General features: G+C 45.7%; 1 protein-coding gene across 1 annotated transcript in view; it reads right to left on the bottom strand.

Annotated features, from left to right (window-relative positions):
• The window catches only part of RAP1B (RAP1B, member of RAS oncogene family), a 31905-nt gene extending 15870 nt beyond the window's left edge, over positions 1 to 16035 (bottom strand). The window contains exon 1 of the mRNA XM_032185040.1: positions 15913 to 16035. The gene's annotated coding sequence lies outside the window, so the exon portion shown is untranslated. The remainder of the gene's footprint in view (positions 1 to 15912) is intronic.
• Between the last annotated feature and the right edge of the window lie 587 nt (positions 16036 to 16622).

The raw sequence follows: 16622 nt of genomic DNA, 5'->3' as shown, positions 1-16622 counted from the left end.
TCAGGACTCTCCAATTTCACACCTAACAGAACAACTTTTCATTCCTCCCTTTAAGTAGTTTTCTTCCACCAGAGCCACGCACACCACTTTACCTGCTTTGCACCCTCATAAATGTTCAGTTAGACCCACAAAGCCCTAAGTCGTCCAACCTTTCTGCAGACAAAAAGGCTCGTCTAACTGTTCTGAAATACACCTTTCAAACTCATGACGAGTTAAGCCTGTAATTACCTCACCTGTCATTTCTTTAAAACAAACATTCAGTTATGTCTTTATTTTTGGAAAGGTGTCACTAGAATGACAAACTTAGTCAGAAGAGGGGAAATCCCAGTGCAGTAATCTGGGTGAACTGCAGCAATTTCACTGTCTTGTAAAGGATGGTTTCAGCAGAATTTTTCAGTATTTGGTCTGAAGTTAGCAACTAAATATGCAGATGTCAGTAATGAAGGCTGACAGTAATTTAGAAGTAATAGGACTTAGAATAGATATTCAATAGCTGCTGCTTACCCAGTGGTTTGAGTCATTTGTGACTTTCAGGAGAGTTTAACACAAGCCAAAGCTGCTTTTGGCATCCAGGTTTGGAAGGAAAGCCCTAAATATCCAGTGCTCTGGAGCTGGTTTCACTGCTTTTGGTCACAGCACGTAACTGAAGCACGTATACACTCTTACAGCTCGGTCAGCCAGCCTTCTTAATCTGTGAAATGCCTAAGCAAAAAGCTTTGCAATGAAACACAAAACCACCTGTTTTCCAAAACACTTTTTTTCAAGCTAACTCTGGAATAGCACCTGCAGAAGTACCAGCTGCCATCTGCTCCCACCCCACAGGCTCCGGGTAGCAGCCCTGAAGTCACTTCACCTTCCTCGCACTGCTTTCTAACAGGAAAGAAACTCACTTCGTGGCTAGGAGAACTTTTCCTAAGGAAAGCAAAATTTCCTGGTTAGAGGTCTCTGTCTCTTTCTCAGCCAAGAAACCACCAGTCTGCAAAGCTAGGAGCATGGCAGAGCAGCAGCTATGTGGAGTAAAAGAAAGGCTAGCACTTTTTCCACTGACCAGTATGTGCCTGTTGGCTATAAGCGTGCCCAGCCTGGGTTAGGACTCTGATCCTGCCTGAACTTGACTTTCCCGTGGTTCCTGACCAGCCTGACCTGGCCCTGCTCTAGCTCCAACCCATCCTTCTGCATTGTGTGGCGTACGGACTGCTTGCATCCCAAGCCTTGATCTTACTCTTCCTTTGCTTTTCGGATTGACATAATGCTGGGTTCTGGAATTAATATTGCATTCAGCTCCATCCAGCGCCGACAATTTCTTGTTGACTCATTTATGACAAATGGTGGAAGCAGAGGAGAAGGATGGAAGACAAAGGATAAAAGGGGAGGTTTAAGCCATAAAGCACACAATATTTCAGTTACCTAATGGCATTTTAAACAACAGAAGCCATTAAGCTTCAAAGCAGGACACTGATGTAAAAAGTTCAAGTGTTGAAAGCTACGCGTGCTGTAAAACCTAAGATGGATGCACGCATTTCTGGTGGATGGCCTTCTCTGCCTGAAAAATAAAACAACACACAAAAACAAACAAACAAAAAACTTCTCTAGCTATTCTAGAGCAGATACTGACTGTGTGCAATCTCTCCTTATAAAATCTGCCCCTTGCATTTTACACGTTCTCCTTCCTGCCCTTTTTTCTCCCACCGCCCCAATAGGAGGAAAAAAGTGACTGGAAGAACTTTGTAAGAGTGCACGGTTATGAAGCCACTTGTACGATCTGAACAAGAGCTCAAAGTGGCACCTTCAGAATAGCTTTCAGCAGTTGGCACTAACCAGACATTTCAATGATAGCCTTTAATTCAAAGCAATCAGAAAGCAATTGTATTACTTAACTGGAAAAATACAGGATCGTTAGATCCACTGCTCTAATGACAAGATCTCACTTATTCAGATCAGGAGACAGTCAGGATTGAGCGTTTCCTACCTAAAATTTAACGTGTTAAAGCCACAGCCATATCACAGTGTGGTCAGAGCATCCAGAGCAAGACAGGGTCAAGTCCAACAATGTTTGTCTGTACTCCCCAGATCACCCAGTCTCAGGAGGAATGAGAAATGGATATACTCAGAAGGGAGTAAGCAAAAGGAAAATAGCACAGTATCTGACTAATAGATAAGCAAAATCATTTATTGGACAGTAGTTTGTAAGAAGTATCCACAGAATTGCCCAGCAATTAGACACAAATAATTTCAAACTTATTCTGACCCAATAAACCAAGCAATTTGTTTGAATCCCTACCTTCCCTCTTCTTTTAGTGGAGTATTTTAACAGAGATTTATGCTAGTTGGAAGAGTGGCTGTCTTTAAGGTAACAGGCGTTCAAGGAATGAGAGCAATAATTCCTTTGCTTTTTCATTTTTCTGCTCCTCTAACTCAGAGAAAAACTCTGTCCACTGTGGTCTCTATGCAGGCACTAAAGAAGAGGAAGACAGGAAGCATGCAAAAACAGTGGCCTTCACCCCCCTTCACTGGAGCAGGGACTGTCTTTCACAACTGAGACAAGTGTTTATACGCACGGATATCAGCACAGCCAAATTCTGGAGGCATCCAAAGCAAGATTTAGCTAGAAAATCAGGGAACTTACTCTTCTCCAAAAATACAATTTTCACACAAACTGGACTCCAGCGCTGTCTGAAGTACACAATCTCCCAGAAGTAGTGAGCTCCCTTTGGCACCCACAGCTGATGGAGTTGAGGTGACTTCAGTAGCTGCCTTGTGTGCTTCCTGAGATGTAACAGTCCATAAAGCCTCCAAGACTGTGCAGCCTCTTATTCGTCAATATTACTTTTACTAATTAACGCATATATTAATGCATTAGTGCTACTACACCGCATTAATATACAGCATGTTAATGTAACTAATGTACCACATTAATACATTCATTAATACATTAAAAAGAACAACGTTAATTTTTCTTACTCTTCTCTGCCATCTCTTACATTGTCAGGGGATTACTCCTAGTCTCAGCCATTTATATTCATATATAGATATAATCCTTTTATTTTTATATTTATATATCCTTATATTCAAAAGGTTTATCACCTCTTGAATATAGAGTAGAGCAGAGATGACATTCTTGTTTTTTGGTCATCCCAGTTTTGAACAGAGTACTAAAAGGTGATAACTAACTCAGAGATGATAATGAACAAAGTACACGGTTGAGAGTAAACAAGGAACTTTACTTTAGAGGAGAATTGTTCCCGAAGCAGGACAGCCTGCTTAATTCCACTTCTGACTGGCACGCTTCTTCAAAATCAAAGTAGTTGATACAGCTCCTGCTCCTCTAGTTTATGCAAATGACTGCAACTTTCATCCAGTGAACCACTGCTCGTTCTTCAAAGGGCATCTTTGAATGAACACCATTTGAACAGAAAGAGGAAAGCTTAAGCAAGACAAACCACTGGACAGAGAGCACGTTAAAAGGTTCACATCTTTCAAGACCCCTCTACACAGAGCTTGCTTTCCGCTTCTGCCCTGATCAGATAAAGTGGGAAAAAGTGCCTCTTGGACATTTTCTGGAAAGCTTTCTTGAAGCATGTCTCCAGACAAAGGTGAACCAAAGCGATGACCCTAAGGAAGTCAAGGAATAAAAAATGCTCTTTTAGTGATGACTGAAGATGCTGCACGCTTACTGCCTGTGAAGCCTTCCTAAAAAGCAACCACACAACGAAGAACTCAGAATTCAGGCAAGTTCAAGTACCATTTCAGGCATCTGAAACGATTTGGACTCAATATGACAGTTATGAAGACAATTATTTTTTTTTCCCAGCTCTTTCAGCCTCAAATTTTGGTTTCTGATTCAACTTTAGTACCTGTCTGAGGAATGGGAAAGCTAATCAATCAATTTTTCCAAGGGATATTAAACCAAATGAAGCTGGAACTAGAACTCACCTCCAGGCCAAAACAGGAACTAAACACATTCAGTCCTTGAAGATATCCCTGAGACTTGCTTATGCAAACTAGTTGTTAGTTGTTCAGGTATGGATTTAAGCAAATAGTCCTTCCCAGAAGCATTATCATTCTCAGAACTCTGCAGACACCACTCTCATGTTCAGGTCTTGATGTACTGGTTGTATTGTTCAGTGCATTCACTGAAATTTTCATACCTCTTCTGCCTCTGCATATTTACCTCTTCAGAAGAGGTGTTTTATTAGAACCACCTTGGGAACAGTGCTCTCAAGCTCCTCTCAACTCTTTCCATAAGTAAAAAGCTTCAAACATCTGAATGACAGATCAAGCAAATCAACTGACTGGTTTACCTGCTTACCGGTTGAGAAATTCACCATGGAAGAGAAATCTTACTTCTCAGAGAGGGGATGTTAGCCCTGAGATGGAATGACAGGACAGCGGTCAGACATTTCGAAGAACTAGCTCATTCACAGGACTAAGTCACTCTGACCAAGGCCAGGGGATTGTTTCATCCAAGAAAAGCTGCTTCCCAGCTCTGGTACTGGCCAAACCTAAATCTTGCTAATTGCCTGGCCTGTTCAGATTCCTCTAAGTTTTGAGTCTCTTGGTTTAGAGCCCCTTCTGTGTTGGAACAGGCAGTTAGGAAGAACATGGGCTGTTCCTACCATTCCTCAAATATTTACACGAGGAGAAGTCCTAAATTCTTAGCTCTAAACACCAAAACAAGGAGGGTTTTCTCAGTCCATTCACTTCCACAAGCTTTTAGATGTTTTAGGAATTAAAGCAACTCACATAATCCTTGCTCAATAGGGTGATCTCTCTTACAAGAGTTGAGTTAAAATACTCCAGAGTTGACTTTATCACACTTATCTACAGAAAACACTATTCTGAAATCAATTCGAGACAAGATGCAATGAAAAGATGATAGGGTCTAATTGAAGATGTTTATACTCAAGCCTCTGGGAAGAATAGCTAATCCATTACTAATGCAGACTTTCTGGAAGCAAATCAGCTGCTCAGTAAACACCAGAACTTCTTGTTTCTACTTTTTACCTGATTTTGACACCTTTTTGTCAAGACAAGAAGCTATTTCTGAAAGAAAATGATTTGTCAGTTAGCTAGCGAGTTCTTCTGGGCCCTAATGCAGCAGTTTTTCTTGGACAAAAAGATTTCTTCCATTATCTTCAAATATTTTAACTGATGCCAGAGTATCTTCGAAAACTTGCCTGGACGATTAAACTTATCCAGTGACAGGATACGTCATACTAACCACCTGAGAAAGAGGCAGAAGCACAAAAACAAGTTACTGCAGCACAAGCAGGGCACGAAGGTTTAAGTTACTACTTGAACATCCCATGGGGATGCTCATCCTACAGAGATAACCAAGTTTTCTTCCCACCATTGAAGAGAACTCCATGTAAGTCATAGCAAGGTAGAAGTTCTGCAAAGGATCTAGCACACTAAATGTCACATGCAAGCTTACCTCTGGGTAGTTCTGGGGTCTATAATTAGTGTAACTGAGTAATTTCTCCTCCTCCCAAAGTCAAAGTTACCTCCCGGCTAGATCTTAAATCTGAACACACACCTGATGCATGCTCTAAGGCTGAAAACCGCATACTTGAAGCCACAGACATCTCAGGATGAGGTTCCAAGCATGAGACTAATGCGCATGCACAACGTGCAGCAGCTTCATACCAAGAGTAAAAAGCCAGCTTGTTTCAAAACAAGTGATGCCATGAACACTCTTAAGCTACTAAAAATAATGCAATGCTCCAATACTGAGCTGAAGTTTCAGTTTTACGCAAAAACTCAACTATGCCAGTTCAGGTTTTATAAGAGACTCTAAATTAAGTTGTATTAAGCCTATTTAAGCCTCAGTTGGACTTTGTAACTTCTGTCAGATCTGTTTTTGGTAACTGTTTGCCATGGCACCCTTTTTTTCCAGTCTGAGTAAAGCAGCCACCATCCCCCAGAGAAGTTGTTTGTGCGTGCTCTACCAGCCTGACTTCCAGCTAAAACGATGATCTCAGAATTTCTGAAGAAACCGACTTGCAAATGGTTTTGATGCTTGCAAAGAAAAATCCAGGCAGACAGTGAGCAGAAAGACCACTCAGATTTTTAAAAATACTACAAACATATTAAATTCAGAGAAAGCACAATTATCACATTATAATATCTTGCCAGCATAAGTATTCAACTATGCAGCAAATTTTGAGAACTGACGGCAATTTACAGCTGTAAGCTTGTCTCTGCTGTCATTAGAGTAGGGCCAGTATTTAGCTCTAGAACTTATTAATTAATAGACTGCCTGAACTTATTAATTAATGGACACGGAGAACCTGCCAGGTTTGACCTGATGCACCTCCCAGTGTCTCCTCCTGATTAACAGCGGATTTGATCATTTGCTTCTCCTCATAACCATTCTAGTAAATTTTACCTTTCAAGTTACAGATAGAGATAAAAATAGCAGGACTACAAGCAAGGTGCCCAAGTTTTCAGAGTCAAGATACTCCCCTTGTAAAAACACACTTCTGCAGTTTGAAAGTTACGTCAAAAATTAAGCTTTCTGGTCGGTTTAAGGCACTCCTCTTAGGAAAAGAGGCAGCTTTACTCCTGCCACAGAAACAAGACCTACCCTCGAACTCCAGGCACTATCTGCATAACATCTGCCAACCTTAGCTCTCCTCTGCTTGTGCCACCAGCTGCTGAACCCATCCAGCCTCGTGTCAGCTTTCCACCTTCAAATGTATATCGATGCCAAGTCCAGCTGCAATTCCAGGATGTCCTGGGTCTTTGTCCCTCCTGCCAGTTTGTCTCTATAATCCACGCATCGTGTACAGGCCTGGCAACACCAGAGCTTGCGTTCTTCCATGCCTACTTGCACCGTCTTCAATATTAAAAGTTGGATTTCAGTCCTGTTTGTTGACATTACTTACACCTCCTCAAGGCACAGACATTTCCCTCATCACTACATCCCCTTTTGTTACTGGCCACCGAAGACTGGCTGGTGGAGCTCCTTGGCATGCAGCTCTTCAACCACCACCTGAAAATTTCCTATTTCCAGTTAGAAGCTAACAACATCATGAGATACAGAAAAAAATCATCTTCCGAAGTGCAACTTATGCCAAAGTATCCTTCTGTAGTATGATTTACAGTCCCTCCGTTACAACTCAGGCTAGTAGCCCGAGATCTGTCTTAGCAATTCTCATGTGCCATTCTAATTAAGATTAGAAGTTTTATCTGTCGGAAGGACACTGATCCTATGCAAATTGAGAACAGTAGGTACTAGCAATCATTACGGCAACAAAATTAGCTCTTCTATGATAAATGAACCAGAACAGAAAAGTCACGTAATTGTAACTTGGGTCTGTTTTGAGCTCTCAATCAATGTTTCCTTAATAGAAGCAGTTATTTGAATGTGAGCAAACATTACTTGAGTTATACATAATTCCATAAACAGTTCCTTTTTTAAAGCTTAAGATTTCTGTCATGAGGTTAAGTTAGGCAAAAAAAAAAAAAAGCACACACAAACCACCAGCAACAACTACCATCTCCTGCCACACGATTATTCTACTTCTGCAATAATGGAGGCGTGACTTAATCGCTTCTTTTTGCATTTATTAGCTGAATCCACCGATGAAGGTGAGTTTTGTGTGAGATATGAAACACTTCATGGAAAATTTCTTTCCTGTGAGGGTGGCCAAACCCTGGAACAGGCTTCCTAGCAGGGTGGTTGATGTCCCGTGCCTGCCAGTGTTCGAGGGGCATTTGGACAGTGCCCCCAGTAATGTGCCTTGACTTACAGCTAGCCCTGAGGAGGTCAGGGAGCTGGGCTGGATGATCTCTGGTGGTTCCTTCCAACTCAGCTCTTCTGTCCTAGAGCATCCTGCTCTGCTTCTGGCAGCAAGGCAGAACATTGTGAACCAGGGATGGCAGCTCCTCAGGCAGCGTGCGACTCCCAGACACACCTCAACTAGAAGACGACAGCTGCAGAAGTTAACCCCAAGCCCAAAGCCCTGCACAGAGGCACAGACAACCTGTTTGTCCTTGAGGCAACTGCTAAGTTGTTGCAGCTTCACAGCAGAGTGCTTAAAAAACACTAAAATAAATGCTAGCTTATCTTCGCATGCCAAGCTGCGATCTGCAGTAGTTCCTCTGCTTTGTGAGCCGCTGATGCATCTCAGACAGCTCCCCCCCCCCCAAAAAAGAATCTTATTAAATGGGTCAGAAATTTCCGAGAAGGAAAAATCTGACAGTTGCAAGCAGGAGCCCAAAGAGAAGCAATTCACTTTTGTAAGCCTAAGCTCACACACACCACGACACCCACACACAGAGCTAAGTAATTTTAACCAAATGAATTTGAATCACACTCAGCCCCACGCCGCTATTACACGGACTGGATCTTGAGTTACCAAGTTAGTATGGGTTAAACTTGATTAAACAAGTCTCCACAAGAGTCTATTTCAATCTTCTTAAGACCAGCCTCGTTCTCGTTCAGACCACGCTTTTTGGTTCCTCTACATCTTCAAAGCTTGTCACTTACTGGAGAAACCTGTACTTCCTTCAGATTTGCTTTGCTGTTAACTTAAATCAAATGTGTACTTTCACAGGGCAGCAGAGGCTGTCCAAACCAAAATTTAAAGTCAGCTCCAGAGGTTTGGACAGGAAGACCTTTCTATGTACAGAGCAGCATGCCTGGTCATCTAAGAGTCATCTATTATTCAGACAATCACTGCACTATTTCAACAGGTATTACCACCACATCCTAAACGTTTTCCTGGACGAGTTTTACCTCCAGGAAACCAACGATGTGCATCTCTAAACAATCTGTATTTTGGGCAAAGCCTCAGTGGAAGAGCAACTTTTCAGTCCACCCCTCGTTCCAGTGAAACAAGTTTATCCTTCACAAAACCGCTCTTATTTCCACATCACTCAGGGAGTTCCCGGTACAGCCAGTGCATCCTCTTTTTGGGTTTTCGGCGTGTGGCTTCAGCCGCCTGTAGATAAGGCTGCGAATGGTTCCTTACCTTCACGTCTACTGCCACAGCAGGTTCAGCATTCAGCTTCCAAAAGAAGGTTTTGGCTTTCCTTTATGAAACGTCCAGCACAGAATTTCATTTTTAAAAAGCGCTCTGCATGCAGTTAACTAAGGAAGAATTACAGGATTTGAGACTACAAAGATTTTCAACTCAAGAAATTTGAAAGAAAATAGATATTCACAAACTGCATCTTAAGATCTTGCCTCTAGTTAGGAGCAGGATGTACTTCCAGTGAGCAAAGCTACATTTTTTGGCTGCTGTAGTTAAGTGAGTCCAAACTAACGTGCATGTAATGTTGCTTCTTCGTTAACATGCTGGCTAGGCAGGACCCAGATTCCTAGCAGAAAAGGAAAAGGCAGCTTCAGGACTTCTTGTATCTTTGTTTGTCAAGAAACAAACTGTACAACCTACTTGTTCTTTTCATTGATGGCTTCACACGTAGTACTCCGTTTCCTCCCTCTAATTCCTGCTCGCACAGACACAGCGTTTCTCTTCTGAGATTCTTTTAGGAATTTGATGAAAAGCAACACAGATCAGAAAGATGCCAAACATTCGCACATACAGTGGCCTAAAGCGCTTTATTGTAAAACTGCGCTTTCAGCTACTCTGTTTTTGCAAAACTTCAGCCACCACACTTTGGTTTTCTATGCAAGATCTCTGGCTGAACCTCAATATAGCTCAGGGCGTTTCCTGAAATAAAAGGTTGAGGGAGATGAGAAAAGGAAAGAGCATCATAAAAAAAAAAAAAGAAAGCAATGGGCACACTCAAACATAAAGCAAGGTGAAAAGGTAACAAACTAAAAGAGCACACAAGGAGCAAATGATTGTTATTCAGAAATGCTTGTTTCTCTCCAGCGTTCAGATACAAAAAGCAAGCAGAGAAGTCTGCACCAGAAGTAAGGGCATGTGAAAATCAAGCATCTAGTTAGAAGGAAAGTTATGAGCACCTGGATTTATTGTGGGATCGCAAGCTTCCCCCTGCTGGTCTCCAAACTTATTCAAAGCCCAGAATGATGTATAATCAAGTAACAGGATGCCTCTTGTCTCTTCAGCGAGATATCTCCTAATCTGCTGCATAAATCAGATGAGATTTATGAGAAAGACGGAAGAGCGATTCTCTAGCATGACAGTCAGCTATTTTTGCCTTTCCAGTGTTCCTGCTCAATGCCACAGGACTACTACACAGCCCCCTATGCTCCACCAAGAGCTAAGATGACAATTTGGCACCAATTTCTAGAAGCACTGCATATTCTCAATTAACTAGTGTCAGCAAGACATTGGGTTTTAGCAAAGCATTTCACAGCACGTTAAGAACACAAGTCCAGGGCAACTCGACTTGTGTGCTTCTATTCAGGGAGTACTGATGATGTTAAATGACTTCAGAAATTCATCTGTGGACTGGTAATGGCATGGGCAGTAACTCTGAGGATGAATTTGTACTCACAAAGAACTCACGTTTCTGATGCTGCTCATGGTGGAATCCGTGAAAACACCCAGCACTTCCCATACACTTGGGCAACGTAACAGCACGCATAAATAACAGCACAATGTGGTCAAGAACACCACGATCACTGTCAATTCTCCATTTAAAACAAGTCAGGAGGGTGACAGAAAGCCAGCCTGATATACCCTTACACATACACACTAACTGTGTAACTGCAGGAGCACAAGGATCGAGGTTTTGCAGCCTGTAAACCCTCCAACAATGCTGCCTGCAACAACCACTGAGAAACTAGGCAGGGTATGTTTTATGGGTCATCTTTTTTAAGGACATCCAGCTTTTGGAACATTATCTTGTAAGCAGTTTCATAATGAAAGATGAGAGGAGGGTTACCGACTGCGTCTTACAATGTCTTAGCGATTCACCTTACCTACTTAAGGCCTGCAAGATTAATAAGCAAGAGGTTCCTGCCCTTGCACTTGACCACACAAGCTGGACACACAAGCACACAGCTCAGTCCCAAGTGTAAACATCACCTTATAAACAAATAAATCCAGTCCTAAATACTATGTCGTGGAGAAAGGTTCTTAAACAACTTCCATTTAACAGATTACCTCTCTGCTACAGTCCAGTTTGCTCCCCTCCACATTTAGAAAAAACAAACAAGATGTGCTTCAGCTTTCCACTCCTCTTCCAGAGAATCACTTTTGGGGAAGTATCAGACCAGGTGTTACAGAAGTTTAACTGCAAACAAGAACTGTGCAACTTGGCTATCAGTTTCATCCAGTCCAAAGGGTTTTCAGCATATTAACTTCATCTTAAATAAAAATCTGACTGCATGTGAAGCTAAGTTTTTAAAAAAGGAAGTAGCTGCTGTGGCCTGGCCCTACATCCCTTGAACACACTTTGATTTCGGTAATGCTGAAGGAAGTCCCACAGCTAGCATCGTTCAGGTCCTCCTCCTGCTTCCTCTTCCTCCCCTCTCAAGCTCCACACAGGTAACTCACAGGTGTCTGCAGCTCGTCTTTAAGATGTGGTGGTTCCCTTTTTGCTTCTTCTCGATACATGAAGAATGCCTTAAAGAGTTTCCCTTCATTGAAGACATGAAAAAAAAGAAATCAAGATGCAACTGACTAGGTTGCAGAAGCAGACTGCGTGGGGAAAAAATATGAGAAGACTCCAAAAGCTACGATAATTAACACAGAGCGACAAAAAGGAACACTTGCAGGGACTATTTGTATTTGGGAGTTATTTTGGATTAACTGAAGAGGAGGCTGGCCAACACGTGTGATTTGGGCAGCAGACAGCAAATTCATTTCAGAAACAGCTTTGACCAACTCATTTCATGAAGTTATGAAGTAGGCCGTGGTAAAGAAAATAACGTTGCTGAATTGAATCTTTACCTTTTACTTAACAAAACCAAGACTAATAAAACCTCATAGTTAAGGCAAGTAAGGTTAACAGTTAACATTTGCACCAACATCAACACATTTTGATGCAAAGAGCACATTTTCTTCAGAGCTTCTCTGAGGAAAGCCAGGAATTACAGTTACAGATGCTTGCTTTAAGGCTTGTCTTCAGTTAAGGAAAATAAACTGTTCTCCTGTTCCAGTTCTTCAACCCTGTCCAGAAATTTAATGATACAAAATTTCTCATGGCCCTAAGATTGGGGTTACATGGAGAATTATTTCGTGAATTAGGAACACCGCCACCTGGTATCCTTTTTGCAGAAGAACTGGTCAAATAATTAGGATTTTGAACACCTTCCTGTGCTGTAACAGCTGCAGGAACGATAGGTTGATCCGAGCAGCCAGGGGTTCCCTGAAGAGGGTCTCAGGCTGGGGGGAAACACGAGATGCTGCGGCTGTGCCACAGGACGCACGCGCTCGGCCACGGGAAGGGCCAGGCAGGCTCCCCCACTTCTGCACTCTGGTCTGGCCTTCCTCCCTTGGCCGAGGCCGAGCTAACCACGCTGACTGTAATTGGCAGTCTCCTCTCAGAGTTGCAGAGCAGGGATTTACTTCAAACAGCAGCAGCTCCTCAGATTAATAACTAGAAAGCTGAGCGGGACAATGCGCTCGGCGCTGCCAAACGCCTCCTCGCCTGCCTGCTTCAGCTCTGAGCAGCCCCTTCAGCTTCGCTTCCCTGTGGGGTCGTGCAGAGCCTTCACCCCTCTGCCTCACTGATGGACCGTGCTGGGAAAAACCCTGCCTGTGAGCAGAGAGCATCCTGAAGAGCTAGAGGGCCCGCGACTCATTTTTTATTTATTTCGAAAGTCACTCAGGAGGCAGATTGCCAAGCCCGTGCGTCCAGCCTTCCTCCCTCCCCTTGTCGCTAAAAGCCCACGGAGATAGTTGGGAGTTCACTGCACAGAGATGTGCAGACAGTTTAAAAAAAAAATAAATAAATAGGAGGCCTTTTTAGCTGCCCAGTGTTTTGTTGGGCATCCTAAAGCATGGGAGACAAGGGCTGCAAGCCAGAACTCACCGCCACTTCCGAAGGTAGCCTGGCTGAGTTGCGCTATCAAGAAACGATCTGCACCACCAGACGAGGTCTCCGGCTGTCTCCAAACACTGCTTGCCTACTACAAGCAAAGCGTCACCGCCTCGTAATCAACTCTCTTCCACTCTGCCTATCCCACTCAGCTCTCTCATGCTTGACAGGCCCCGAGACGGAAGCGATACACGAGATGCTTCGAGTGAGATGCTCCGGCTCTCCTGCAGTCGGCTGCTGAACAACTTTGAGAAGTGTCAAGCAATAAGCAGGTCCCCTGTTAAATGCCTTCAGACAACCAAAAAAACACCTTCCTCTTCCCTGCTTTGTGCGAGAAGAATACAACCTGACTACCTCAACCATATGTGCGCAGGAAAACAAAGTCTGCCTTCAGAAAGGAAGGTGTAGTTACTGCAGTCACTCCCTCTGTCTCTCCAAAGGAGGAGGCTGTCTAAAATATCCCTCTACCTGACCTAGATGCGACAGAACTCAGCAGAAGCCTGCCCCAGCTCAGCGGGGACTCAATAGGCTGACATTACACAGAGTACTTCAGTCTGCTCCTGTGTTTGTTCTGAGACAGAAGAGTGGCACTGCTTGCAACCACAAGCTAAATATAAGCTTCTGTTGCATAGGGTATACTTAGCCATCTATTTACTAAGAGTAATTCTGATTAAAACTCACAATAGCTTGGGAGAAATTGCAGAGCGTGCCCCGGAGAATTACAGAGCGCTCTCAGAAGTCAGCCAGGTATCTGAAAGTCATCTCAGCATTGCCAGCCAAGGACCCAGCTATTGTCTCACCACCCACCCAAGGATAACAGCGCGCCCGTTTTTAATCCCTACACTATCCCTGCCCCTCGGAGCACCTCTCTAGCTCGGAGCAGTCAGCATGGCACTACGGATGCCAGGACCGGCACTACAGCAGCACACACCGAGTACTCGAATTCTTCTGTGACTCCTGCACTTCTCATATTCCAGACGATAGGTGGACACCTATTTATTTCAGTTCCCGTGCTTACTAAGTGCTAGATCACAAGCTAAGTCATCTTCAGCACGCTTCCTTCCTCAGCCATACAGTAATTTCTTTCTGCTTTTGTAGGCTCTCACCTAGATTCCCATCTGTTTGCTTCTGCTCCAGAAAGGCTCTCAAATTAAAGACAGTCAGCTTTGCCCTGCAAAACTGGCACAGCACAAAGAAAACTGTCATGGCTCGCTTCAGATTTATTTTTGATGACCTGTCCTGCAGCAGAGCTGGAGAACAGAACAGCAAAATTTTAATTGCACTCAGAAAACTTATCTGGTGCATGCATACAGTAATCGAAGCAGGACCTCCGGTTACAAACAGTACAAAAGGCTATTTTTTTTTTCATCTGACTTCTGTTTTTATGCTTATAGTCTCTCAGCTCTGTTTTGCGCTTTAATTCACCCCCAGGCAGCCAGGTGCCAAGTATGATCAGCTTTGCTAAAAAAATAAGGAAAAAAAAGAAAAGGATGCATGACATTTATAGCATATGGAGCAACTCAAACCTCAGCTATTTAGCTGCATAAAGCCTTACCCTCCAGTTGCAAGCTAAACTTCAAGTAGTCCATACAAGTGCATGAAACGACCCTGAAAACAGGCAGGCACCGAGGATCAGAACAGTGCACACGGTTATTCGGAAAGTTTATCTGCAAAGCCTTTGGTGCATACAACCAAGGCAACCTTCACTATTCCCTCGGCTCATTTTTCGCTAGAATGAAGTCTCCGGGATGGACTTGGAACAAGAGTTTTTTAAAAAAAGGAATGGATGAAGAAAGTGAAAACGCTTGGCTGTGCTAGACATTAAGCTCTGTTTTCCCAAAGCTGGAGATTTTAGCACTGAATTAAGCCACCCCAAAGCAGAGCGTTGGGTTTGTTTTTCCAAGTTTTTTCCAACCTCTTTCCGAAGGGGAATGCGTTTATCTGAGTGGTGACTATGTAAGACAATGTGATTGCTTCTTTATCTCTTAATTACAATCTATGGGAACAAGAAGAGTGTTTTACGGCTTCTTTATCTGCAACACGCAGTTTACCGTGAAAGAGTCCCTAGAAAACTCTTTGTCATTCCCTGTCTGCGCACCTCAATTTGGGATAAAACATGACTGTTAGATGGTGGAAACAGCAACTTATACCGCTCAAAGCACCCAAAGGCAGGAGGGCACACACAAACCACGCGATTTTCGAGCAGAAACACCTCAGGAACACCCCCTGTGCCGGCCCGTCCCCACCTCACGCCGTGGGGGGACTTTTCCTTTCCCCCCCCCCCTTTTTGTCACCCTCGCTCTGCCCCTTCAGCAACTTCGCCCAGCTGCTCCCACCTCCGCGCTGGGCCGGGAGGGGCCGGCATTGTGTCGCTGTGAGGGGAGGGGTGGTGCTGGGGGGGTATTTTCTTTTATATTTTTTTAAATTTGGGGGTAAAAACAACAAAACCGGAGGGGACCAGCCCCTTCCACTCGCTGCCACAGCGCAGCCGGGCCCGGCCGCGTCCCTTCCGGCCTCGGCCCCGCCGCCACCGCCGGGGGCTGAGCAGCGGCGAGCGGGGCCCGGCCCCGGTTCCCCCCCCCCCCTTTCTTCCTCCTCCTCCTCCTCCTCCCGGAGCCCCGGGCGGGCGGAAGCGGCGCCGGACGAGGTGGGGCCGGGCTCGGACTTCCCGCAGCCGGCACCGCCACCACCGGGGCTGGGGCTGCGGCTGGGGCTGGGGCTGGGGCCCGGCCCTCCCCTCCCTCCCTCCCCTCGCCGCAACTTTCCGCCCCCGCTGCAACTTCGGCCGCGGGCAGCAGCAGCAGCGGCGGCGGCTGCGGGGCGAGGGCCGGGCACGGCCCCATCACCCCCCCCCACCCCCATTCCCCTGCTCCCCCCCAACTCAGCGCCCCGCAGCCTCGAGGCATCGGCGGCGGCTCCGCCATGTTCCTGCCGCTGCCCCCATCTCCCCTCCCCTCCCGTCTCTCTCCCCGCCGCCGCCGTCCTTACCCCGCCGGCCGAGCTCCCGCTGAGCTCCCGAGCTCCGCTCCGCCGCCGCCTCTGGGCTGCCTGTGCCGGGGCGCGGCTTGGGGCCGTCGCCGTGACGCCGCACGGCCAGCCTCGCTCTGGCGGCGGGGCGGGGACGGGAAGGGAAGGGAAGGGACGGGAAGGGAAGGAGGGAGGGGAGGGGAAGGGAAGGGAAGGGCTGACCCTGCCTCCGCGCAGGCGCCCGGCCCCCTTCCCTTCACCCCCGGCCCCTTCCCTTCACCCCCGGCCCCTTCCCTTCGCCCCCTTTCCCCTTCCCTTCGCCCCCTTCCCCTTCCCTTCACCGCCTTCCCCTCAGCGCTGCCCGCCCTGAGGGGACGCAGCCCCCCCGGGTCTGTCCCGGCTTCACGGGGTCGTGGGCTCGTCCCCCCCCCTCTCCCCGTGTAATGGTGGCCGCGGGTCAGCGCTGAGGAGAAATGGCAGGAATTGGGGCTCTCCCACCCTTCGGAGGATCTGTGGATGGAGGGTGTATCAAAACCGTGGTGTGTCACTGCCTTTACGCAGCTCCTTTCGCCTCTGGATGCCAGCTGGCTGCTGTTAGCCCTGCGCTACAAAGCGGGGAGCCCCTGACCTGCAATTAAATTCCTCATCCCTTCATCTCCCCATTAAACATCATTGCCTCCCCGCCACGCTTCTCCCTCATTTCCACACCAACATCACCCCCCCCCATCCCC

This window comes from Aythya fuligula, chromosome 1, assembly GCF_009819795.1.
Source record: "Aythya fuligula isolate bAytFul2 chromosome 1, bAytFul2.pri, whole genome shotgun sequence".
Taxonomy (NCBI): domain Eukaryota; kingdom Metazoa; phylum Chordata; class Aves; order Anseriformes; family Anatidae; genus Aythya; species Aythya fuligula.
This window is presented reverse-complemented; position numbering and strand designations above follow the sequence as displayed.